Source organism: Canis lupus, chromosome 8 (genome assembly GCF_003254725.2).
Source record: "Canis lupus dingo isolate Sandy chromosome 8, ASM325472v2, whole genome shotgun sequence".
Classification (NCBI taxonomy): domain Eukaryota; kingdom Metazoa; phylum Chordata; class Mammalia; order Carnivora; family Canidae; genus Canis; species Canis lupus.
Genome location: NC_064250.1, coordinates 11,142,093 through 11,169,393, shown reverse-complemented (window position 1 = coordinate 11,169,393; position 27,301 = coordinate 11,142,093). Strand labels below are relative to the sequence as shown.

Genomic DNA, 27,301 nt, shown 5'->3' with positions numbered 1-27,301 from the left:
ATTTAAAAAGGAACTTTTCAACTCAATTGATGCTAGTTTTATCTCCAAAGCTTTCAATTATACCACATTCCCTAAAGTATCATATTAAGCAAACTCAATGCATTCATAATCTCACATAGCCTATATAGTACAGTAGAGTCACTTAGGGAAGTGTTTTGAGATTATTTCGCATGTAGCATAAGGATAAATATTCCTTTTCTATGTATTTTCTAGCTATTTCCTTAGCAAGATCTTGGAGTGTTCATAAATTGACTTTGACTTCTCCAGTTTACGATTTTACAGCATCCAAGAAAGATAAAATGTTTTCTGCTGCAGCTAAGGAGAATAATATTGCTACAGTCTATTTACTTGTATTGCAAGGTAAGCTCAGAAGTTAAAATGAAAAGGTTACTTTTTTAGGTCAAGAATTCTAAGGAAAACAATTTTTTTCATATTCCATACTAATCTTCAATAACATTCATAAATGTTATGACCTAAAAAAAAAAAACAAAGTAACTTTTTCCATCCTGGCTTTAAAAAATGCCAGGCAATAATCTCTAATCCACACATAACTCAAAATATGAGCCCCAGAACCAAACCACTGACAACCCAACAAAGGCCAGGTGAGTACTAGGCTATATACTAGTGCTATGTACTCAAATATCTTCTCCCTTCACATTTTACTACATCTTCTAAAATGAAGAAAATAGTCTGTGAGCCTGAAAGGAGACTGTGGCACTACAAAGCTCTCTCTACCAAGACAAATGAGTATGTATGTTCCTAGTATGCCAGGGATGTCTATAATCATGACCTCCAGAAATCATCAGAGTGCTAGATGGCCTGCAAAGTTTGCATTTACCTAATTTCTTAGAGGCTCTGGGTCCACTTAAATAACTTTGGGTATAATTATGGTGTGAGAATATTCTGTCAATGTTGAGAGAAAAATAGATAGGTCTTTATTGGAAATGTGTCTATTTTGTGTCTAAAGAGTAAATGGCTTTTTCTAGAATTGTTTAGGCATTCAGAATTTGGGTAAGTTAGATAATTCTCAATAACAGTTTCAACTAATAATAATGCTGAATAATCCTGGTGTCTGAAAAGCCAGAAAAATGAATACTAAAGTAGATAAATACCCAGTGGTAGCTAAAATTTATCAAGAATTTGACATGAATGATCTTGGTTAGTCTTCATAATAATCCTCTGAGATGGGTATGATTATATATACCATTTTACAAATGAGGAAACTGAGGTCCAAAGAAGTTAAGCAAGTTCCTTAAGGTTTCATTGCAGGATAAGAATTTAACCTATGCAGTAGGGTTCCAGATCTGACATATTTAAACAATATGATAAAATCGAACTCCAATAAAAAAAATACACAAAAAAATTAAACAGTATTATATACCACCTCCCAAAAGGCCTCTTTTGTTTCTACAAAGTCCAGCTCTACAATGGTTAGCTTGTTTCTGCCTACCTGTCCTTAGTTGCTAAGGTAATGAGACAATCTCTAAGGTAAGCAGTGTAAAAGTTCAAATGAGGTTTAAATGAGGAATTTACATTTTTATTTAGGCTACATTGTATGGTACTAAAGGGAATCTATTTCATTCAATTTTTCAGAAATTGTACTATTAATTTGGGAATGTGATACTAGCATGGAAGACTTGCCCTCTTATTCTTTCAATAAGAATTTCTCTGCCATTGAGGATACATTTAGGGACATGCAATTATGGCCTCTTTGAACACACTCCAAATAACAAGTCTCCTTGCAAGGCACTGGGGAAGACAGTATGACTCTACTAGAATTTGTGGGAAGTGGCCATAAGAGAGATTGAATTCTCACTCCTGTCACTTTGATTGGGAAAACCTCACTGCCTAGAGGAGTTCTGCAATAGAAACTTGTTGACAACTCTAAGCCTGGGATGTCCCAGAAGCATCTCATCAGTGGATCCTTATATTATCTTGCTCACCTCTAGGGGCCAGTGGGTTCCTCAGCCCCAGTAGTGATGCTGGGAATACTAAGAACCTGTGCAATCTCTAACAGGGTGTGCAGCTGAATAGTACATACTATTTTCTTCCCTAACCTTTCTATTTTAAATTGTGGGGTTCTATGTTATCTGCAATCACACAGATTTCCATGCCTTTGGAATGACAATAACCAAGTTCTCTTATCACCAATTTATTCGAAGCTTGTGGTCAAAACAGACGAAGAAATTACTGGAAAAAGTTGGAAAGGCTAAGACAGTTTTAATAAATTATGTAGTATTTAGTTGCCTGAAGTACAAGTGCCTTTTCAAAAGGCAGTGTGTCCAAATTTGTAATTGCAAGGTAATTGTTTAGACACAAGTTTATCCTGTGTTTTACAAAACATTTTTATTATTTCCTTATCTAACAATGGTTATTCATGACCCTGTGGTCAGATAAGAAGGTTGGGCAGATGGTACTTTCAATTTAAATGGATTTTTATGCCATTAAAAGGAATGTTTGCTCTGTCTAAGAAGAGTATTGACTATAAAAGTCACAGGCTCCAGACTATTTCCTGTGGGATTTTTCCACTATCCTTCCAATTAGTCAGTCAATGTGATGTTTCTCTAAACATGATCATTTATTTTTCTCTGGAGGGTTTCCTTCTATCCTGTTCAAGAAAGATGATCCCGGCAAATAAAGAAAGCTTTCTACACCCCCCCAGTGCAATATTTATGATTAATTGCAGCCCATCGTCATGAATGACAAAAGAAGAAAAGCATTCAGTTTCTTTGCTCTTCTCATATAAAAAAGCATTTGTTGCAATTTGAGTCCCAGCCAACTTCCATTGTTTAGGCAATAATTAGTCAAATTATACCAATCACTAACAATCATAACAGAAATTATATAATTGCAATTTAGACCAATGACCTTATACTTGTGAAAATAGAATGCAGGGTATTTAATTGCATAATGTGACACTACAATTCTATACCTATAAATTCAAGGTTTTCATATCAGTTAATTAATTTATAATATGCTGTACCTAAACATTTCTGAAAGTAACAAAATTATGTCAGTTCCACAAAATATCCAAATAGCATCTTATTTCAAACAAACTGATTCATATTAAAAATAAGACTTCCACTCTCATATAAACAATGACTTCATATATTTCAGAAATTTGGATAGACTTTGCAGCAAAACATGTTCAAATTAGACTGTTTCGGGGGAATTGGTTTAGTATAAATTATTGCATGATTAAAACAAATCAACATCTCCTGCAATCAGAGAAATGCTGGATCTGTTCAATACTTACTGTCAGTAGAGTTCACCTTAAGAAACAGAATGGGTTATGCATACAAAAACAAACCTCAACTTGGATGCTCTGCATCAACAGAACGATGAATAAAAGACTCTTCCAGCACAGTAGGCAAATTTCCCCTTTAATAAGCAGCCAGGAAAAAGCAATATTTCAATGTTTGCTTTCCTTCCTCTGAGGGAGAAGGTTTCACTATGACTTATTTTACTTCCTTTTTATTCTGTCCTATTTTCTTGGCTCTCACAGACAGCTCCAGTAGCAACATGACAATACCACTTTGCACTTGCCCAAAGCGCCTTTTCTCTAAAAGTCTCAGCTGTGGTCTATGCGAGGAGAGTGTAAAACAGGGGAAACGATGCAAACATTGAAGTTCATCCTCTCATGCAAACACTTTGAGAGACCCAGACCCATCTTAACCCAGACTGGGAATGAGAGACACTAAAACAAAACAAAACCCAAAAATAACTCCTCCCAAATTTCATGCTTAGTGTCCTTGAGGCCTTTGGCAAGATTTACCATTATCTTGAACTTGGTCTCACATATAAAATAAAGCAATGCCATTTTCTTTACAAGGATGTGAAGAATAACTAGATTGTATTTTCTAAAATAACACTTGGAAAAAACTCAGATTTTTGGAATTCTAAATATCAGCCTAAAGTGGGTTCCTAGAGCATATTACTCTTGAAAGCATTTTTTTCTGGAGTAGAAAACATTCACATTTATATATTTTTAAAAAAAAAATCTAAAAACTTACTTACTTGTCCAGGGAAGACCTCAAACAAACAAACAAAAAAAACACTTCCAAATAAAATTTATCAAAAAGTTGTTGATGCTCTCTTCAAGCCTGTGTATATGCATATGTATACCTACACCGATATCTATTTACACAAGTGTAGTTTAACGGGAGAAAAATAACTTACTTCACAAATACCAGAGCTGTCGTATATTCAGGTTTTTTAAGGCAACTATCACAGGATAAATATTTTGGACTCCCTAGATCCCTGATGAGTGGCTGCATTTCAAGGTCTACATTCATCCTTTTGCTCTTAGCGTTTGTAATGGCCTTCAGAACTTAGTTTTCTCTTCATATTTTTTCAAGATGTAAATGGATCTCTTCAAAGTTTATCAGCTGAGAGTTGGTTTGTGTGAGTTGGAAATTTCTTATTCCAGGTTTTGAATTTAATGACACTGAAATACACATAAAAACTATCTATTCCTCTACTAAGAGAAAATAGGGAAAAAATTAACCTATTGAAGTAATCAGAAGGAACTCTGCAAACATGTTTTTCTTCTACATTTAAAGAAAATAGGAGTTTTCAGAAAGAGACTACAAACAAGCATATATGGTACCATTCTGGTTTTGTTTTTAAAAATATACATACACAAGTAAATTAAAATATACATACACACAAGTAAATACAACAAATATGTAAAAGACAGTATACTATGGCAAAGTGGGATATATACTGGGAATGAATGCAAGGCTGGTTCAACATTAGAAAATCAATCAAGGTAGGGATGCCTGGGTTGCTTAGTGGTTGACCGTCTGCCTTTGGCTCAGGATGTGATCCCACAGTCCTGGTATCGAGTCCCACATTAGGCTCTCTGCACGGAGCCTGCTCCTCTCTCTGCCTACATCTCTGCCTTTCTCTGTGACTCTCATGAATAAACAAATAAAATTTTTAAAAAATCAATGTAATTCACCATATCAACAGACTAAAGAAGAAAAATCATATAATCTTCTCAACATTTACACAAAAGCACTTGGAAAAAATCTACACCTATTCATGATACTTGTAGCAAGTTAGAAAATGAAGGAAAATTCCTACAGCTAATTAAGGACATCTACAAAAACACCTACCACTAACATATCCAATAGTGAAAGAATGAATACTTTCTCCCTAAGTAGCAACAAGGTAAGGATGTCTGCTTTCACCATTCCTATTCAACATCATATTTAAGGTCCTAGCCAATGCAATAAGTCAAGAAAAAGAAATAAAAGGCATATATTTGGAGAAGGAGAAATAACATTTTCTCTATTAGAAGGTAAAAAAAACACATCTAAAGATACTCAACATTAGTATAAGGAAATTAAAATTAAACCACCATTAGATACCACCACATATCTATTAGAGTGGCTTAGAAAAACCTAATCATACTGATCAGAGTGCTTGTCAGGATGTGGAGCAACTAGAACCCTTAGACTTGCTAGTGGACATGCAAATGTGATACAGCCACTTTGAAAAAGAGTTTGGCATTTTCTTATAAACATTTACTTAACATATGATCCAGCAAATCCATTTCTAGGTTTTACCTAAGAGAAATGAAAACTTATTTTCCAGTGGTTTTCTTCAAATTGCTAAAAGCTGGAGACAACTCAAATGTCCTTCTGGTGAATGGAAATATACTGTGGCACATCTATACAGTGAAATATTACTCAGCAATAAAAAGAAACAAACTACTTATGCATGCATGAATAAATCTGAAATGCCTTATGCTTATGAAGGAAGTCAGACTCAAATGGCTAAATCCTGTATAATTCCACTATATGACATTCGAGAAAAGACAAAATTATAGGAACAGAAAACAGATCAGTGGTCATTAGGGGCTACAGTTGATGCTAAGAGGGGTAAGGGCAGCAAAAGGAAATCTTTAGGGTGATGGAACTGTTCTGTACTGTAATTCTACTGCTTATTACATGACAATATGTGTTAGCCAAAATTCATAGAACAGTATACCAAAAGTGTGACTTTTACTGTGGATAAATATGATAAATTTAAAATGTGAATTAACACATACAAACACAAAACATAAAAACCTGGATGGATATGTATCAAAATACTGATGGTGATTATCTCTTAGATATGGTATTGTGGAAGATTTTAATTTTCTTCCTTGTCCTCTTTTGAAATTTAAAAATTATCCCCAATGAATATTTATTAATTTTATGTCTAGGGGAAAAATAAAGTCACACTTTGTCATCTGTTGAACATTTGACTTGTGGAGGCCTCCTTAATTCCAATCATCCTTCCTTTTTCCCCTTCTGTCCTTTGTCCCTCTTTTTTTTTTATTTTAAAAAATATTCATTTATTTAAGTAATCTCTACACTTAACATGGGGCTGGAACTTATGACTCCGAGATCAAGAGTTGCATGCTCTTTAGACTGGGCTAGCCAGGCACCCCTGTCCTTTGTCCTTTGTAACAGAATAGTTTCAACATGTCACTCTTCAGTTCAAGAAGCTGCAATTATTATTGCCTGATGCCTACTCAAGCAACTCCTAACTACTCTGCTGCCTTTTGAGTCTGTTTCTGATATAAGATTAGGCAAAGATCTAGTGAGCCCTTATTATGTGCCAGGCACTGCTAGGTGCTCAACATGCAATATCTTACACAACCCTAGCATAATGATCTTAAATGTTGTACTTTTCTTCTCCTCAATTTATAGATGCCTATAGTTATAAGCTAAGAGAGACAGAAGAACAATGATACCAGAATCTGCATTCTCAAACACTGCAGTGGAGTTGGTTAAGGTGCATGGTATCTGGAGGAAAGTTACCTGAGTTCTAAAGTTTGGCTCATTATTTTCTAGGTTACAACCTTGGGAGAAATTACATAACTTCACTGAATCTGTTTCTTGGACATAAAAGAAGGGTAACAGTAGTAACCATACATCAGTTGGTTGTGAAGATTAAGTCATATTATACCTGTGAAGTGCCTGGTACATGATAGGTGCTCTCCCTTCACCCTTCCCTTCTTCCCTCACCACCAGTCTTTTTTCCTTTCAGCTCTAGCAGGAATCTTCAGCAGCCATCAAGGTAATCTTCTAAGCGTTCAGATAAAGCAGTACGCTCTTCTTGTCTTCATGTCATTGGTTTATTTCTCCCTCAGTCCAGGATATCTGCTCTTCTCTCCCACTTTCTGCCTTACCCTAGCCTACCAAGTTCAGCTCAAGATCTCCTTTGTCCAAAATGACATTTCTTTACATATCTCCTTATGGGTGGGCACTAATGGTTTTATGAGCATTATTTTGTCTTTGATTAAAATGGCTATCCAATAATGATTTAGAAAGCTAAATCATTAGCTTTATGTGGTTATTTACATTTAAATTACTTAAAATTAAATAAAATTTAAAGTTTTGGTTCCTCAGTTACACTAGCCACATCTCAAGTGCTCAATTGCTATACATGGCTAATGTCAACTGTATTGGCTAGCACCAACATAGAGCATTTCCATCACCATGGAAAGTTCTATTGGAGAGTACTATCTAAAATATCAACTTTTGAAGGTCGAAGTTCTGGAAACCTAGCAATGCATAACATAGTGACTACATAGGAAAAACTCAATTGAGTATTTACATTTTGCACTGATTCACTGAGAGTATTCACATTTGATGGAAATATTAATGTAAGCAAGATCATTTGATCTAGGCTACAAAATACTGACTGATTAAATTATGCATACAACTTCAACTTTAGCTTCAAAGACCAAATTTACAAAAAGCCCAGCTCATCTCCCTTTGTAGGGAAATGAAATAATTATTCTGTCAATGACCCCTTCAGTTAGGAGCTGATGTCCTTTATGGCATTTTCAATTTGCACAGAATCTTAGGTTGAAGCTCCCTGTGTTAAGCAGTCCTTAGCAAAACATTACCTAAAATAATTGTCTTAGAGTGAAAAGATTTCTTTGTGCTTGGCCAGTACTGCCCTAATAACTGCAGTATTTCAATAAAGGGAAAATGCATGTATTCACCTTATTGAAAGGTAAGAATTAAGGCCAAGTGATTTACCCAAGGTCACAGTTTAGCTCTACTACTGAATCCAGTTCCCTCAGACAACTGAGCCCCTATCTTACTCTCTTCACTGAATCCCAGAATTCCGAATCACTCCCATATCCTTAGGGCATTCTACACCCACTAATGATGCCACTTATTCTGAGTACCTACAATTTGAAAGCTCTCTCCAAAAGTGGCAAAAGCTGAGGCAATGTAACCACCCCTCCCCCCCATCACAGTCATGTAAACATCTTGGCTCTACCCCAGCTGAGTCACTGCCACAGAGTAAAGGACTCTCAAAAAGTCAGACTGAGCTTAAGCCATTCCACTAAAACTGCTGCAGAGAAGTAGGTCATTAAGAAATAAAACATAAAATTAGCAGAGCAGCATTTTTTTTCCACAGTATGCTAAGAGGTTTCTCCAAATGATAACACAAAGACACAAATCCATACATCAGACAGGAAGGCGAATTGAGAAAGTGGCTTCAGGGATGTGTTGATTGAAATACTCAAGCAAGATGAATTGCTTTTTGATAATTAGATTTGAGGAAATCTTTCTTCCTTCCTTTTTTTGGTCTGCTGTGACTCCATTGTTTTGTGTATTGCAGAAAGACATAAAATTCCAAGGAGATAAAGGTCTTTCTCCACATGCTCCTTCTCTTTGTGCTTAAATCCAAGACACGATGAGAACTTTTACAAAATTTCTCTTATCAGGCTTATTTGCCAAATATTTTCAATGTTAAAATGGTTCAGTATTTCAACCAAACTATAATTAAGACTTGAAGAAGTTATTCCAGGGTACATCATTATTAACATTCAAAAAGAATAAAAGGGGGATAGTGTGCGTTTCAACAATTGAAATTAAGAAAATGAAACTGATTTTATATTTTAGGCATTCCATGATAGCATAGCTCCTGAAATCAGAGCATAAATAATGGCCCCAATTATTAAAACTGAGAAATTTAACAAGGCACAAGATCAAAGTGCACACACACTGGGCTAACCTCACACTTATTCAGTCACAATTATTAAAAAATGCTTTCAGCTAGGCTTGTACTTTGAATTTGAAAGGATTTCTTAACTGACAGCAAATTTACAGCCTCTTCTTATGGCAGCAAATTTGCTTGACTTTTGGTCTTTATTCTGACATTTTGATAAACTAGTACTCCAGCCCCATCAAGAACTATCATGATAATGATCTATGGCAAACACTCACAAATTAAAAGAAAAAAAAAGGTAGCAGAGATAGCAGGATAACATGCAAGTCTCCAACAGCAGAAAAAGTAATCAACATTACCAACAAAAACCTTATTGGCAGCCTCTCTGCTTTTGTCCATATTGCAATCCACTCCTCCTCCCCCATCCCTTGGGAGGTGTGCTGAATCTTTTCATTAAAGAGATTGGAATGGGAAGTTAGGGAGACTCAGAGGCAGAGGACATAGAGTATGATGAAGAGATAAAGGAAGACACCAGAGACTGGGAGATAGAGCTTGAGACAGAAGACATGGAGAGAGGGGCGAGAGGGAAACAAAAACTTCTGAGTTAGAGCTAGTTGGTATTAGGTTAAGTATTAAGTTTAACATTCTTTTGCAAAGGCCAAACAAGAGTGAAACAAAGGTGGATGCATTCAACTTAAATTGACTTGCTCAGTGTCCCAGTCATAAATTCCCTGACCTTTCCACTACACTGCACCCCAGTTCATGTTCAGGGGCTCTCTTTTGAGCATCATTCAACCTTGATATTTTCAATCAGGCTGTTCCAGTTGGGTCAGTTGCTAGAAAGTAGAGAATGCTAATTTGTAACCTGTAAGGTTTTTGGATCAGAAAGTTATTTTTCATTTGAAACTCAACTGTCTGAGTCACTTATCCTCTGATACCATTATACAGCACTGCTACCTATGTTCTTCTTAGATCCTGGCATTTCATTCATTACTATAAGAGAAGATCACCTCTGACACTTGTATTTGTCATAGCATCCTCTTCACTGGTAAGTAGGAGTCAGGAGATATTATGGGATTGACTAATTCTGGAGGATTGACAGTATGAGGCAAGAGTCTGTGTGATTTGCTTTATATCATATGACATGTTGTTATATACAACAGAAGATGCTGAATATTCCAGTGAGCTTCATTTTTAAATTCAGGCCAGTAACTTTAACTATGCTGGTGGTTCTCAAACTCTAGTATGTATCAGAATTACCTGGACTAAAGAGCTTGTTAGAATACACACTGCTGGGCCTACTCTCCAGAGTTTCTGACTCATCTGGGGACCTACCTTGAGAACTCAAGAATCCCAGGTAATTTAGGAGAGAAAGGCTGTGGGGAAACAAATAGGTTCACACGTGCAAAGAGGTAAGAAGATGCCTCCTTTAGACCAGTGCTTTTCAAACTTGAATGTGCCTATGAATCACCAGGGAGTCTTGTTAAAATTCAGATTCTTACTGAGTAGGCTAGAAGGGTTCTGAGATTGTGCATTTCTGATAAATTCCCAGGTGATGGTGGTGCCACTGGATCAGGAGCCACACTAATACTCTAGATGACCCAGGGCAGTGTTTTTCAAAATGTGTCTTGAGGACTGTCTATATCAAAATCCCAGGGTTGATTGGGGAAAGAGGGTACTGATCTTAATGTAAAGTCCTAGACCTACTCTAGACTCACCCTGAGATATGCTGTCTAGGTAGAAGCTCTAGAAGTGAGGCCCCAGGAATCTGCAGGTCAAACAAGTGTTTCTGATTCTCCTACAGACAGAAAACAATGGACTGAGTGCTGAGGGTGAGGAAGAGGAGGGCAGGGAGAGGGGGATGTTAACAGGGGGGTATTCAGTGATCAATATTCCCAGGTGCTGACTGCCAGGGCACATAGCTATTTTCTCTCCTTTATTGCCCATATTTTCTTAGCTATTGGTGACATCATCAGAAAAAGTCACTAGGATCCTAAAAGAAGGGGTAAAACTTCTAATGGCTTGTTTTGCTCTGTACTAGCAAATGCTTATTAAGAAAAAAATGGAAACTATAGGTCATATTTTTTTCAATTTTCCATAAATTTAAATTATTCCTGCTTTACCTATCCTCTATTTCCATAGACAACTACAAATCATTGTCTAGACATCTTTTGTTAGTAGTAAGTGAAAAATGTTTCTGAAATGATTACTTAATATGTTGCTAAATCCAGGAGACAGCAACTGTCTGCCAGCAAGTGCCATATTGAAGTTTCCTAAATACTATAAAAAATAGAAATTATTTACAGTTAGCATTCAACATTGGCAAACAAGTCATGCTATTAAAGATGTATTTGCATATGTTATATTAAGAGGCATGCAAATGTATGTGCAAAATGGGCATAATTAATCATTTCCGCCAGTAATGAATATTCCATCTCCAGTCTTGCCGTCCAATCTCTCCTTTCTTTTGAGCACAGATGTGTGTTTCTTAGCTCCTGGGATCCCAGGGTTATGTGCAATACCCTTCCTCCAACCCCAGCTCCTATACTACAGTTAAAGGACTGAAACATGGTAGGAAATTCCATGTTCTGATCCAAAGACTAAGAAAATAAATTTTGAAAAGAAGTAAATACAGCCAGTTGTTTTTAATCCTAGCTCTTGTTGTCAGGAACATCTGGGAAGCTTTTCAAAGTTCAGATTCTCTCACTACCTCAAGATTCACATTCAGTAGATTTGGGGTAGGCCAGGAAATTTATACTGTCTAAAACACCCTGAGTGATTCTGAGGATCAACCAGGATTGGGCACTACTAGCATATATAAAAGAGCATTAGACAAAATGAGGGAATTTTGAAGTAATGTCATTATTATTTTTGTTGTTAATCATAATTTTTGTTAATATTGAGTTCTTCCTGCATATCAGGCGTGTTACTAAACATTTTACGTATACTATCACTGAACCATAGTAACAATCTTCCATTTTATGAATGAGGAAACTAAGAGTTGGAAAGGTTAAGTAATTTGCCTAAAACCAGAAATAGTAAATGGCAAAGCAGGAATTTGCTTTTATCATTAACTAGTACATGAGTCATTTGAGTAGTTATGTGAGTCTTTTAGGTCATTAATTTTTCTCATTTGGACTGAGGGATGTTGAACTAGACACTAGATCACTTCTAATCTTCTTTCAAGCTCTAATGTTTATTTGTGGAACTGAGGTGAACCAGAAGACATGGCTATTGGCCTTTTGGAGCTTAAAATGTGTTGTCAGACTCCCTTGCCCTGCTTCCCATGTCAGGTTTAAAATGACTTTTCATCTATGGCTCCTCGTTTTCTATGGAGCAAAAACTCCCTCTCTGTCCCACTCAATCCGTCTCCTGAGCTTCATCTCCTGGCGCCTCAGGGCCAAATCCTAACCCTCCAGCACCACTATAATGGGCTTACCCAGCTCTGTGCCCTTGCTCACAGTGCTCTTTCTGTCCCAGAGCTTTGTCCTTCTTGGTTGCTTGATGGAATAATCCTATTGACACTTTACAGACAACCTACATATCCCTTCCTTTGTGTAGACATCTCTCTTTGCTTGGGCAAAATTAATTTGTTCTTTCATTATTTTGTGTTATAGATAAAGTGAATTTCAGTCCTAGTTCTCTGGCAATCTCAGTTTCAAATATTCTGTCAGTTTATTCACATACACATGCCAGTACTTGGCAGTCCTGGTTTAGACAACATGGCAACTGTAGTTATGGCATAGATCTGACTAGGGGTGTGAAGTGTTTTCCTATTGGTGAGATTCTAGAAGGCAGAGGTATCTGCCTTATCTGTTCGACTGTTCTTCCATCCATATCCATCCATCCGACCCTCCATTCATTTACTTATGTCTTTCTTTATTTTTAACTTAAAATTTTGATTCCAGTATAATTAACATACTGCGTTACATTAGTCTCAGATGTACAATATAACATACAATGTTATATTAGTCTCAGGGGTTCAACAATACTCTATATTTCTCAGTGCTCATCATGATAAGTGTACTCTTAATCCTCTTCACCTATTTCACCCATCCTCCCCACCCACCTCTCTTCTGCTAACCATGCCTGGGTGGCTAAGTTGGTTAAGCCCCTGGCGTTTGATTTCAGCTTAGGTCATGGTCTCAGGGTCATGAGATTGAGCCCCACATGGGGCTCTGTGCTGGGCGTGGAGCCTGCTTAAGATTCTCTCTTCCTCTGCCCCTAGCCCCCAACCCCGCTCATGTGTGCACACACACTCTCTCTTTAAATAAATAGAGTCTATTTCTTAATTTGTCTCTTCTATTTTTTCCTTTGCTCATTTGTTTTGTTTCTTAAATTCCACATATAAGTGAAATCATATTTGTTTTTTACTCTGACTTATTTTGCTTAGCATTATACTCTCTAGCTCCATCCATGTTGTTGCAAATAACAAAGTTTCACTCTTTTTAATGGCTGAATAATAATCTATTGGATATATATACCACAACTTCTTTATCCATTCATCTTTCGGGAGACACGGGCTGCTTCCAGAATTTAGTGACCGTAAATAATGCTGCAATAAACACAGGGGTGCATATATCGCTTTGAATTAGTATTTTCATATTTTTTGGGTGAATGCCTAGTAGTGCAATTGCTGGATTGTAGAGTAGTTCTATTTTTAACTTTCTTAGGAAACTCTATACTGTTTTCCAGACTGGCTGCACTTCTTTGCTCTCCCATCAACAGTGTACAATGGTTGCCTTCTCTCCACATCCTTGTCAACACCTACTGCTTCTTGTATTGTTGATTTTAGCCATTCTCACAGGTGTGATATGATATCTCATCGTGATTTTGATTTTTATTTCCCTGATGATGAGTAATGTTGAGTATCTTTTCATGCGTCTGTTGTCCATCTGTATGTCTTCTTGAGAAAAATATCTGTTCATGTCATCTGCCTATTTTAATTGGATTATTGGGGTTTTTTTTAGCGTTGAACTGTATTAGTTTTTATATATTTTGAATACTAACTCATTATTGGATATAACATTTGCAAATATCTTATCCCGTTCAGTAAGTAATATCTTAGTTTGATTGTTTCCTTCACTGTGCAGAAGCTTTTTATTTTGATGCAGTCCTAATAGTTTGTTTTTGCTTTTGTTTCCCTTGCTTCAGGAGACACATCTAGAAAAAAGTTGCTATGGATGATATAAGAAATATTATTGTCTGTGTTCTCTTCTACGATTTTTATGGTTTCAGGTCTCATATTCATGTCTATAATCCATTTTGAGTTTATTTTTGTATGTAGTGTAAGAAAGTGGTCCAGTTTCATTCTTTTGCATGTTCCAGTCCAATTTTCCCAACATCATTGAAGAGACTTTTTCCCATTGTATATTCTTCCCTCTTTTGTCAAAGATTAATTGACCATATAATTGTGGGTTTATTTCTGTGTTTTCTATTCTATTCCATTGATCTACATGTCTATTTTTGTACTAGTACCATACTATTTTGATTGCTATAGCTTTGTAATATAACTTGAAGTCTAGAATTGTGATACCTCCAGTTTTTTCTTTTTCAAGATTGCTTTTGCTATTCAGGGTCTTTTGTGATTCCATACCAATTTTAGGATTGTTCTAGTTCTGTGAAAATTGCTGTTGGCATTTTAATAGGGATTGCATTAAATCTGTAGGTTGTTTTGCATCCATTTATTTGCATATATGTCAGTGTGTACACCCAAATTTAAATTGCCTCTACTCAGCACGTAATAGACACTCAAGTTTTTGTTGAATTGATATTAACTGATTTTATGTGAATTTCTGCTTGGATAAATCTTTTGCAATCAGCTTCTTCTCCACCGCCACCCCTGCCTCCTTGAATAAAAACTATTTCTTCTGAGGAAGTAGGTAATGAAGTAACGAAGGAATGATAGCTATAGAAAATGAATAGAAGGACAAAAATGTTAAATTTGATTAGTACTGGCTATCAGCATAATAAAAGAGACAAAGCTGACATTGTGCTTTGGTTAAGAAAATAATGAAGGCCAAGCTCTTCGGCTGGATCTGTGCCCAGCACTGCCTTTGTAACAAGCCTGGAAAAGGATTCAGACAGCATGTAACCAATGTGACCTGTAAGACTAAGTGAAGGTAAGCAAGAGGTTGTGTCTTAGTCAGATCAGGCTGCTAAAACAAAATACCACAGACTGGGTAGCTGATAAAAAAACAGAAACTTATTTCTCATAGTTCTGGAAGCTACAAGTCTATAATTATCTAGGAGCCAACACGGTCAGGTTCTGTTGAAAGCTCTCTTCTGCATTGCAGACTGCTGATTTCTTGTGGTATCCTCACATGGCACAGAAGAGAAAGAAGAAATAATCTCTCATAACTCTTATAAGAACACTCAGCCCATTTATGTGGGCTCTATTCTTATGACCTCTTCTAAACCAAATAACCTTCCAAAGCCCTATCTCCTAATACCATCAAAATGTGGAGAGTGACTGCAATATATGAATTTTGAGGAGACACAAACATTCATTCCGTAATAAGCCACCAATATGTCCTCAGGGCCAGAGTCATTCAACCCACCACAAGAGTTGGCAGTATTCAGGGAAAAGAAGTATAGTAGATTTCCAAAAGGAGCTTTGTATGTTTGGACATCAAGAGAACAATGTACATAAAGAAAAATTTTTACTCAAATCTCTTCATAGTTATTATTGCTTGGCAACTTGGGGAAACTTTCACTGCCTTCCCAAGGTCTTCTTAAGCATCTATTCTCTGTGCTCCTAGACTTTGTATCTGCCCCATTAACTATGATACTGTGGTTTGCTTTGACTTCATTCACCACTTAACATTAAACTGAAAGCACTACAGAGAAGACAAGAATAATTCTGGTAAAGACATGAGAATTCCTCAATATATATTTGATAGATTAATAAAAGGAAAAATTAGCCACCTGTACCTATTATGGGTAGTTCCTTTTAATGACCACTTTTATAGGCTTGCAGAGTAAGAGATGTTCTATTTGTGATTCTTCATGAAAAAGTAGGCTATCTCAGACTAGAGGTAGGTTTTTGACCCCAGGTGGGGTGGAGTGGGGAGAGGTGGTGTCTAAACTTGGTGACAACAAGGTAGAAAGGATCAAAATGATCAAAGTGTAAGTATCAAAATGATCAAAGTGTAGGGCGTGTTGTTGCACTAAGTTTACCGTACAACAAAACACCAGACCTTTACTATTCCAGTAATTGTTAGAAAGCCGTTAACAGTTCTGATTTTATTCTACTAGGACAGGCGAAAGTTTCTTTTGCAAGGTTTTTTTTTCCCTTCTTTACAACTTTACATGAGTATCCAAAGTATTCTTGTATGGCTAGCAAATGGCCTCCTCCTTGTGTACAATGAGAATTATAGCTTAACATTTACTTCCTCTTAACCAGGGCCCAGGAATCCTGAATCAATAATTTCAAAGACCTAATGAGACGGCCTTGGCTTCATAATGTGTTTTCTATCGCACTATCCATACACCCTGTCCTTTTCTTTTTGCAATCATCTGCAATTAGTTTTCTGTTATGACCTGTTTAGATCAGAGGATGCATTTCCCTTGATCACCTACTTGAATATTGTAAAATTACTCCACATTGGATGAAGCCTTGGTTATTCAAAAGAGGTTGCTCACAGATGACCATATTTTCTTGTGGAGAAGGAGAGAGCTAGTTTCTCTAGCTTGCCTTCGGGGCTAATGATGAGTCTATAAGTGTTAGGGCTTTTAATAGTACCCCACCACAGTTTCCCACACATTTCAAGTCACCTTTACTTGCATCTCAGTCAGAAATTAAAGATACATGGTTCCTGCCTTAGCCCTATTAAATAAAATAATGTGTTAAAAACAACAACACATGGGCTATGGTGAATGGTCAACACATTGACTCCCTTGCTCCTTTTCCCTTCCCCTTCCTTTCCATAGTGCACACCTAAAGAGAATGACCCCACTGAATGTAAATCAGTGAAAGTAAAAGGATCCATTCTGTTACAATTTCCTTATATTTTTTTCCCCTAGATCCCAACACTAGTGGAAATGTGGTTCTAAAGGCCTCAGATGATCAGGGTCCCATCTTTTAAGATTACTTTGTATTGTTTTAATGGTTTGTGACCTTTTACTGTGAAAATTTACCAAAACAGATCTGTTTTGTTTTTGTTTTTTCCATTTTTCAAACCCAACTACTTTGTTATATAAAGATAAGATAATATTGTGTGTGTGTGTGAGATGTTTCCATATACTATGGAGATTTTATGTGAACTATAACTCTCAAATTCCTTTTGACTGGGAAGTTTTAAAATCAGATTAGATCTAGATGAAGTTTTAAGAGGAGTCTTTCAATGGTAAAAATAACAAAGTACTTAAGAAAGTGTCATCTACATACAAATAGTTTATACCTTCAAAGGATATTTCTTATTTCTAATATTCAACCATTCTGAGCATTTCAATAGGCCGTATACAGAAAGTATAATCCTCCTTTCCCTACTTTATTATTTCTGATAGTGATATCATAGACCAAAGGATAATTAAAATCAGGCCCTGGATTTTTTATTTTCTTCAAAGCAAGTTGTCAAGATAAAGTATATGCTTTTTAAATCAGCTTATCATTGACAAGTCACTCCTTAGATTATTAAAGTTGCAAGAACTTCCACAACATCATTTACTTTTCGTAGAGAAAACATTTAATTATTATGGTAAGAAGAGAATAATGTAAGTCTATTCAGAATTGTTGAAAGGCATAATTCCTTATATTTTATGCCATACTCTGCAATACTGTCACTTCTCAATCATTTGAGTTCCGAATCTCAGCCGTTATTTGAGCAAAATCTTTTGCTGTCACTTGTCTCATTAGGCATGGAAGATCCTTCCTCCAGACTATCTGGTGTGTTGGTTCTCAAACTGGTGTTTTGCAGGGGCACTGACCTTCAAGATGAGGGAGGAGACAATAGAGCAGAGTTTTTGAGACCATACTGGTTATGGGCATGAGCTGAACATGGATCAATGACAAGGTATGTAAGAGACCCAGAATACTGATGATTTCATTGCCGTGCATCTGATGTCTACCTTTAAGTCAAGCAGACTTCAATTCAGATATGGTCCTAGTTCTGTTATTTCTACCTCTATGATTTTAAATGTTACCCTCTCAAATCCTCAGTTTTACTATTTATGAGGTGGGCATAATTTTAAAAGTTCCTGTCTCACTTGTGGTTGTGAGAATAAGATGAAATGATACATGCTATTTTTTTTGTTCATGCATGTGTTTATTGCCTTTCTGCTCTCTGTCTTACCTCCAGGTAAAAATCAAGACTTTGTCTTATTTGTGGAGGTACATCTAGTGCCAGGAACAATGTGATACACATAGCAAGAGCTCAATGAATATTGTTTTGTTTTTGTTTTTTGTTTTTATGAATACTGTTTTTAAAAAATAAATGAATTTTTTTAAAAACATGATAAATTCTTGGCACGATTCCTGGCAAACAGTAAGTGCTCAATAAATATGAGAACAAAAAACAACCTACTTCTGTGAGATATTTCTCAAATAAAGGAACTTGTGTAATATATATTATAAAGACTCTGAGATATCCATTAGTGGAAGAATCTGGACAGATTCTATAACCGTCCAGAACTATAACTTCATTAGTTCCATTTACCAATCTTATCTGGACAGAAAACCTTTTCTTCCCAGCTATACCTGTTAATTAACATTCTGCAACATTACCATTGGACATATGTTGGGAAATAATGAATTAGTCTGGTATCCCTATGTTAGAAAGAAGGAAATTGAAGTCCAGATATTAAATGGTTTGCCTAGGTCAAGTAGCCAGTAGCAGCAATTATAGAATTAGAGGCAAGTGTTCCAACTCTCAGGCCTGTATTCTCTCCCCCAGGCCAAATGAGCTGTGGCATGTGGGCAGTGAAATGGTACCAGAAGGTTTGGATTCAAGTCCCACCTGCATTTCCTAGCATTGAGGTCTGTATCAGATACTGTTGGAGCCCTTTCTTTTATTCTCGCCTCCCTTTAATGGGGCTTCTTTGACACCTGAGCATGGTATACCTCTTAGAATTGGCCCTTATGAATGTGAAACCTGGAAGTATAGGGGTCTTACCAACCCATAGGGCAACTCTTGACCAATAGGGGTCTTACCAAACCACAGGGCAACACTTGACCAATAGGGGTCTTACCAACCCACAGGGTTACTCTTGGATAAATATCCTTCTATCCTTTGGGCAGATGACTCCAGGTGCATTCTATATGTCTCACTTTAGTGGCTCTTTGGGATGGATCCCAGTTGCCCACATCAGTGACGTAGTCCACAAGTAGGTCGTAGTATAGGCAACTCTTCAAATTCTCAGCTTCTGTCCTTTACAGGCTTTCTGTCTTTTCCCAGGTGTATTATGCTTTTGCTTACTACTGAAAACAGCTGTGTCCTCTCTCACAAGCCCATTAAACAGGTGCTGGGTTTCACACCAAAGGTGGCTGTGATTTAGCAGGTGGAGGCATAAAATAGGAAGTAAAATCTAAACATAAGTTGGATTAGAATGGAGAGTGCTAACAGATGAGAGGTGCTACAAAGCTCAAAGCTCTGCTGTTTTTTTTCCTCCTGAATTTTCAAGAATTTTGAGAAGGCATGAGAACAATGTGTTTACAAACATACTCTGTGTTTACAACACCTTCTGGTTATTCTGTTATGCTAAATAAAACAAGGGAGCTACAGTTGGTGTGGGAAATGAGTGAAATTGAGATAGTTACCACAATCTTTTAACAACATTGGGTAACCTACCAGGGTGTGAGAGGTTCAAGCTTTAAGCTTTCTTGTTCTGCTCTTTAAATCCAAGGCAAGAAAGAAAGGCAGCACAGCTGTATTAGACTGTGGAAACAAAGATCTAAGCATCTCAGTTTATTTTCACTCATGTAATAATATAATGAAGGTGTTCCTCTTCCCTAATTTTCTTCCATGTTATGACTCAGGGACATTAGCTTTTCCACATTGTAGCTCTGTTGCTCCCTGAAGCCTTGTCCCTGTCATCTGCATTCAGCTGGCAGAAGAGGAAATTATGGAGAGGGCACTCAGCTCACAGAAAACCAAAGCTCATATTCCACTGGCAAAAATTGGTCCCATGGGGGTGCCTAGGTGGCTCAGTCGATTCAGTATCTGCCTTCAGCTCAGATGATACTGGAGTCCCAGGGTTGAGCCACGAGTCGGGCTCCCTGCTCAGTGAGAAGTCTGTTTCTCCCTCCCTCTGCATTCCCTACCCCAGCTTGTGTTCTCTCTCTCAAATAAATAAATAAAATCTTAAAAAAAAATTGGTCCCATGGCTTCCCCTAGAAGCAAGGAGCTTGGGAAACATAGTGACCAGCTAGGTAGTGATGTATCAGCAACAACTACGTTCTATGGAATGTGGAGCATAAGTCGAGGGGAGCAACTAGCCATCTCTACCACAGTGGTACAACTGTCATGAAAACCGTTCTGGTGCCCAATGAATTTGGATCTTAATCCCCTTTAACTATTTCACTCATCTTCTCAGCCATGTCCCCTCTGGCAACCACCAGTTTGTTCTCTGTATTTAAAAGTCTTTTGTTTGTTTGTTTCATGTTTCCTTGTTTAGGAAAAAAAAAAAAAAGTAGTTGGAGCTGACACTCAGAATATTAGGAGTAGGGAAAATCATTAAAATTTGTAGTGGTGAACAATAATTTCTTTGACATCAGCCATAGAAACATTTTCTAGATATTTCTCCCTGGCAAGGGAAACAATAGTATAGTTAAACTATTGGGACTACATCAAAATAAAAAGCTTTTCCATAATTAAGAAAATCATCAATAAAACAAAAAGGCAACCTATGCAATGGCAGAAGGTATTTGCAGATGACATATCTGATAAAGGATTAGTATCCAAAATATATCAAGAACTTATACAACTCAACATCCAAAAACCAAATAATCCAATTTAAAAATGGGCACAAGACATGAATAGACATTTCTCCAAAGAAGACATACAGATGACCAACAGACACATGAAAAGATGCTCATCATCACTTATCAGCGAAATACAAATCAAAGCTACAGTGAGCTATCACTTCACACTTGTCAGAATGGCTAAAAGCAACAACACAAGAAACAACAGGTGTTGGCAAGGATGTGGAGAAAGGGGAACCCTCTTGTACTATTGGTGGGAAAGCAAACAAGTGCAGCCACTCTGGAAAACAGTATGGAATTTCCTCAAAAAGTTAAAAATACAACCCAGCTATAGCACTACTGGGTATTTAACCCAAAGAAAATGAAGACGCTAATTTGAAAATATATATGCGCCGTTATGTTTATTGTAGCATTATTTACAATAGCCAGAATATGGAAGCAGCGCAAGTGTCCATCCATCGATGAATGGATAAAAAAGAAGTGGTGTATATATACACAATGGATTATTAATCAGCCATAAAAAAGAATGAGATCTTGCCATTTGCAATAACCTGGTGGACCTAGAGGGTATAAGGATAAGTGAAGTAAATCAGATAGAGAAGGACAAATACCATATGATTTCACTCATCTGTGGAATTTAAGAAATAACAAAAAAAGAATAAACAAAGAAAGAAAGAGACAAATGATAAAACAGACTTTTAAATGCAGAGAACAGGGCACCCCCGGTGGCGCAGCGGTCTAGCGCCTCCTGCAGTCTAGGGCGTGATCCTGGAGACCCTGGATCGAGTCCCACGTTAGGCTCTCTGTGTGGTGCCTGCTTCTCCCTCTGCCTGTGTCTCTGCCTCTCCCTCTCTCTCTATGAATAAATAAATAAAAAATCTTAAATAAAGAAAATAATAAATACAGAGAACAAATGAGTGGTGGCCAGAGGGGAGGTGGGCAAGAGGATGAGTGAAATAGATAAAAGGGATTAAGAGAGTACTCTTATTGTGATGAGCACTGATTAATGTACAGAATTCTTTTTTTAAAATTTTTATTTATTTATGATAGTCACACAGAAAGAGAGAGGCAGAGACATAGGCAGAGGGAGAAGCAGGCTCCATGCACCGGGAGCCCAACGTGGGATTCGATACCGGGTCTCCAGGATCGCGCCCTGGGCCAAAGGCAGGCGCCAAACCGCTGCGCCATTCAGGGATCCCTGTATAGAATTCTTGAACCATTACACTGTTTCCCTGAAATGAATAGAACACTGTATATTAATTAGAATTAAAATTAAAATTTTTTTCACTGTGAAAATCCTCAACATATTACCTGCCTTTAATTTGCTATGGATTAATTTGGCTTCCCAAATCTTATGAATGAGTGTTTAAAAGTGAAGTTTTAAGGTGAATTCACTTAACTAGTATTCCGGGTTGAAGTCTGTCTACATTTACCCATCTTCCGCATTGTCATCAGGGTTCTTGTTCCCATATAAATCTGATTATTCTACTTTCCTGCTTAAATACCTAAATTGATTCCTTTCTACCTGTAAGAAAGCTCCAACTTCTTCACCTGGCATACCAGACCCTCTAGACACTGCCACTTAGAACTTATCTTCTATTCTCCCCTCTACCACCCTTCCACCAGCAATCTACCACACTGGATTTTTTTTCTGTTCTCTTTCACATTTTTGGACCATGTACATGCTGTTCTCTCCTAGGAATTTCATTCCCAACCCCATTACCACCTAGCAAATACCCATCTATCCTTCAAGGTCTAACTCACTTGATACCTTCTCTCTGAGGTGTTTTTTCTGGATCCTCTAGTCTCTGTTTCTCTCCCACCCACTCCCCACACCCTTCTATGCCTGGGTGAAACCACCTATCCATTTACCTGATCCCCTTAGCATGTAAACATACCTCTGTGGTGATGTTTACTATTTTACATTCTGGTTATCCAAGAGTTAGTCTCCCAGGCACAGCTGTGAGCCTCAAAAGCAGAGAACGTGTCTTACTCATCTTTTACATTCCAGAGCCCAAGAGGACATCTGTCTCATTTAGCACTCAATGCCCATTTGTTGAGTTTTATTGGAATTCAAAACCCTGACACCACAGAGGAATCTGGAGCATGAAAACAAAATCTACTCATTCTCTTGTGTTTCCTATTATGCAGGATCTTTACTTTTCAAGGGTTATTTTATGGTGGATGACACTGTCTATTCTGTGTAGTACAAAAGAGAAATAAATCTATGTTTTCTATACAGTTACATAATGAAAACTTCCATTCTTATTTAAAATTTAGGGAAACTGTATTATTTTTTATAAGTCATGTGATCCTTAAAAGTGGTCCTTTTTTTTTCTTTTCTTTTCTTTTCTTTTTTTTTTTGTTTTGTTTAAGATTGTATTTATTTATTCGTGAGAGACACACAGAGAGAGGGAGGAGAAGCAGGCTCCCTGCGGGGAGCCTGATGCAAGACTCCATCCTATCCGATCTCCGGGATCACACCCAGAGCCAAAGGCAGCAGCTCAACTGCTGAGCCACCCAGGCGTCCCAAAAGTGGTCCTTTCTTATGCTTTTTCTCTTAATATAAGTGTTGTCGTGTTGTCACCAAGGAAGTAATGAATTCGCCAAGGTATGTTAACTGAAGACATGATAAAGCCACGTTAGGACACATGTGAACACAGACTCTCCTTGGGATTTTGAAAGCTAATCTCTTGTTACTAGACCCCCTTTTTGCAGAGGGATAGATACCTCCACTTTGGACTCTCAGAGAAGTTGGCATCTGGAAATGTATGTGGGGGCTGCTATGAGCGTCCCAATGATCAGAGGGTGCTGTGGCATTTAATGGGTAGGAGCTAGGAGTGCCAAATACCTTGCAATGCATGGGTCAGTCATGCAAACTGAATATTGTTCCATCCAATGCCAATAACCTCCAACTGAGAACCACTTAGTTAAGGAATATGTTAATCCCCCTAGCTGAAAAGCATTGAGTTAACTGTCGATACATTTGAAGTGTTTTGTTTTGTTTTGTTTTGTTTTGTTTTGTTTTGTTTTTAGATGAGATGAGAGCAAACCATAGGAATCCAAAAGGAAGCTCTTGCCTTAGTTTAAAGATTTTTGATTTAAACAAAGTTCATAGCTTTTCTTTTGTGCATAAAGTATGGGCTTATATCACATTCACCAGAAATAAGAGACTTCTAAAAGAATCAACAAGAGAAGCAGTTAGCATGCCCTCTTGCTTGTGAATATAAGGCAGAATAGTGGAATAAAATGGCCTTTCCTTTGAAATACATTTAATTTAATAAAACACCAAATTAAAGGCAGAACAGTCTCATCCCTGTTACAAAATAACCTGCAGAGGGAAAACTGAAACATGCACAATTTCATTAACCTTCCATTCATAAAGCATAATGTAGGGAAAATGCCATTTTAACATCCAAGTGAACAAGGCTATTTCCATGCCTTGAAGGAGTTTTACATATTAACATCATCAGTGTAGAAATGATGTGGAGGAAAAAAATCTCAGACAAAGCATTGAGAAATATTTATCCTTTTAATCATTCATTTTTTGGATAAAGATATTTCCTTCTCATATAGCATTTTCTCTGATTTGTTAAATATTCTTAATGGCATAAGAAAAGCGTGCCGGTTGTGACTTAGTGATATTTATCAAATTTGGGGATTCTGTTAAGTCCTGATCCAGGATATGTAGAATCATAGAATTTTAGAGCCTCACAACTTCAAAAGGGATCACAGAAGTGCAGTTCCCTATTTTGCAGATAAGAAAGCTGAGGCTCAAAGAGATTAGGGACAGTAGAAGCCATGGCTCTCTCCAGCGCCAGGGAGAGAAAGCAGCAGATCTGGGTAGGTTTGTTTTCGAGCTCTAAGCATCTTCCAGTTATAGACTATCTTTAATGAAGCCTTATTTTCTGAGTAGATAATGACAATTCAAAACCCTGTTCATTTTATAGCATTCCTTAGCTGTTGGTACTAATCCAATGAGTTCCTGACCAAAAAAGAGACAGAAAAATTGGGGCAAAACCAAAAAACCGTGCAATTTATAAAATTGCAAAACAGTTCCACGTAACATTTGAAAAACATGTCATATTTCATTAAGATATTGTGTTGCATTCAAATACAGTCATTGCAGAAGGATGTAGCATCGTTTTGGGTTGGCACAAGGCAGACACATCCTATGGCACCCTCTCCTCACCCCCCTTCCACATGTGCCGTTTGCAAATAAATCGTGCACCTAACATTTGCTTTATACAAGTGAATTTTAAACCCAGGAAACAATACAGTATATTTTAGTATATTATAGCAATAGGCTTCAAATTTAATGAGATTTGGATCTAATGTAGCAATTTGGAAGTCTCTTCAAGCTTATTAAAGTGAGATTCTACCCAAGTTTACAAGTAGCTACAGTAACATTTGGAATGTGACCATGTCTGACATCGGAGAGGTTTTTCAGTATATATGTAAAGCAAATTGCTTAGGTAATACTCCTCCTTCCTTTCCAGAGTTCTAGTCTGTGACCACTGATACTAGAACACAATGTCCCCATTTGACAGGTATTGTAGCATTTTGGTAATTAGCTTAAAATATAGCTGATTTGTCCTCCTTCTACTTTCCCGGAGGCAACCAGTATCTGAAAGCTTGTTTTAAAGCCATTCAACAAGCAGGAAGAACCACACCTGTTGCATTTGATTTCCTCCCCCATTAAATCAGGATGAATAATTTATTACGAACTGCTTCTGCACAGACACTCCAGTGAGTGGCTGAGAGATAAGACTGTCGGGCTGCTGGCATTTTCGCTATTCCTGTCTGTTTTTGGGTGGAAGCTTGTTTTTTTTTCCCCCAGTGGCAATAAGCCAAAAAGCCCTGTGACCCTGGACTTTCACCTAAGCTCTTAGTGCACCAGAACCTTTCCCTTATGACAAGGGCCATTGTTTCTCTTGTAATTGTGGCAGATACTGTTGTTAGCCACTCAACTGACCTTCGCAATCTCCATGTTTCTCTAGGTTGAAATAGGCAGATACTTGCATTTCCTGCTCCCTTACAGCCAGGGTGGTCATGTAGCTCAGGTTTAAACTATAAAGCTAAGGCAAAGTCCACTGTGGGGCTCCTGGGCAATCTCTTCTTCCCTAGTTGAGAGGTGGTTTGGTACTGCCAGGGCTCTAGAGCCAAAATGCCAGAGGTTGAGTCCCAGCTCTTCCAGTTCTTGTCTGTGAATCCCTGATAAAGTTAATTATACTCCCTGGGCTTTGGTTTTTCTTATCTGCTGTAGACTTAAATGAGTAAACACATACGAAGTATTTAGGGTAACCTCTGATATATTGTAAAAGCTCAAGAAATGTTAGTTACGGTATAATTAATAAAAGATTTCTGCTAGCTGCCTTTGGGAATGGCTTTGTGAAGTCATGATGCCTGGAGTTATGGCAACTATTCTGTGACCATCAGGGGAAGATCAAGAGAATCGCAAAGGCTGACTCTATCCTTGCATTGTGAAGATGCTAACCCAAACCTGCCTGGCTCAATGTTTTCTTCAGTAAACAGTAGATATTCCTACAGTGGATTTTCTGTTGCTATCTGCAGAATAATCCCATCTAAGACTGTCACTATTAACCCAATATTTAAGCCCTGCCATCTCTGTCTCCAGATGTTCTGTTGGCTTTGCTTACTATGTACTTGTTCTCTCCTCTGGTGAAAATTTTTTAGAATGTCTCCTCCTAACAGTACATGATGGATTTTCTTTAATCTGCCCTGGGAACTCTCTTAAATACATTATGGGTTTGATAATAGCTTGCTATGTGAGAATCGGGGTTTAAGGGAGGACCAGGGAGTTATTAATCCCTCACCCTACTTCGGAGCAGGATCTAACCATAGAATAGGTAGGTCCTCCTTGCTTCTGCAGTGCTGGCTATTGCATGTAAATATCTTCATGAGTTGCAGGGGTCTCAATCTGACAACCTATAGGCTGTATCTGAGGTGGCTGTAGAGGGTCTCCTCAATCTCCAGGCATCATAGCATGGGGGCTCTGATGGGAATCCAGGGCCACAGTACATGCTGATGTGGATGGGAGAATTGAGTGGTACCTTGAATATCATGTGATGCTTCTTTGCCATGATCATGGTAAAGTTACCCCACCTCTGGTCTCCAAGTGCGCTTATATTTCTTCTACCAAAGTTTGTTCTCTATGCTTTTTGGTTTTTCCAGACCACTCCTGAGAAGACTGATCTGAAAAATATTGAAGGTAATGATCTTATAAGAGTGGCAGAGGAAGCAAGAAACACAAAAGCAGCAGCTCTGGGACTCCCTCTTCTCTAGACAATTAGCTTCTTGCTAGGTGGCTTATATCTATGTTTCTATATCCGACTTTGATGATAAGCCCCTACAGATTTCTTTCAGTCTGTTCTTCACTGAAACCACTGTAAA

The 27,301-nt window shown here is 37.5% G+C and overlaps 1 long non-coding RNA gene across 1 annotated transcript; it reads left to right on the top strand.

The window, feature by feature from the left end:
- The first annotated feature begins 225 nt into the window (after nucleotides 1–225).
- LOC112657859 (uncharacterized) lies at nucleotides 226–27,301 on the top strand. The gene is made up of 4 exons (XR_003135356.3): nucleotides 226–360; nucleotides 17,886–17,981; nucleotides 18,861–18,943; nucleotides 27,083–27,301. It is a non-coding gene; the product is annotated as an uncharacterized LOC112657859 (long non-coding RNA).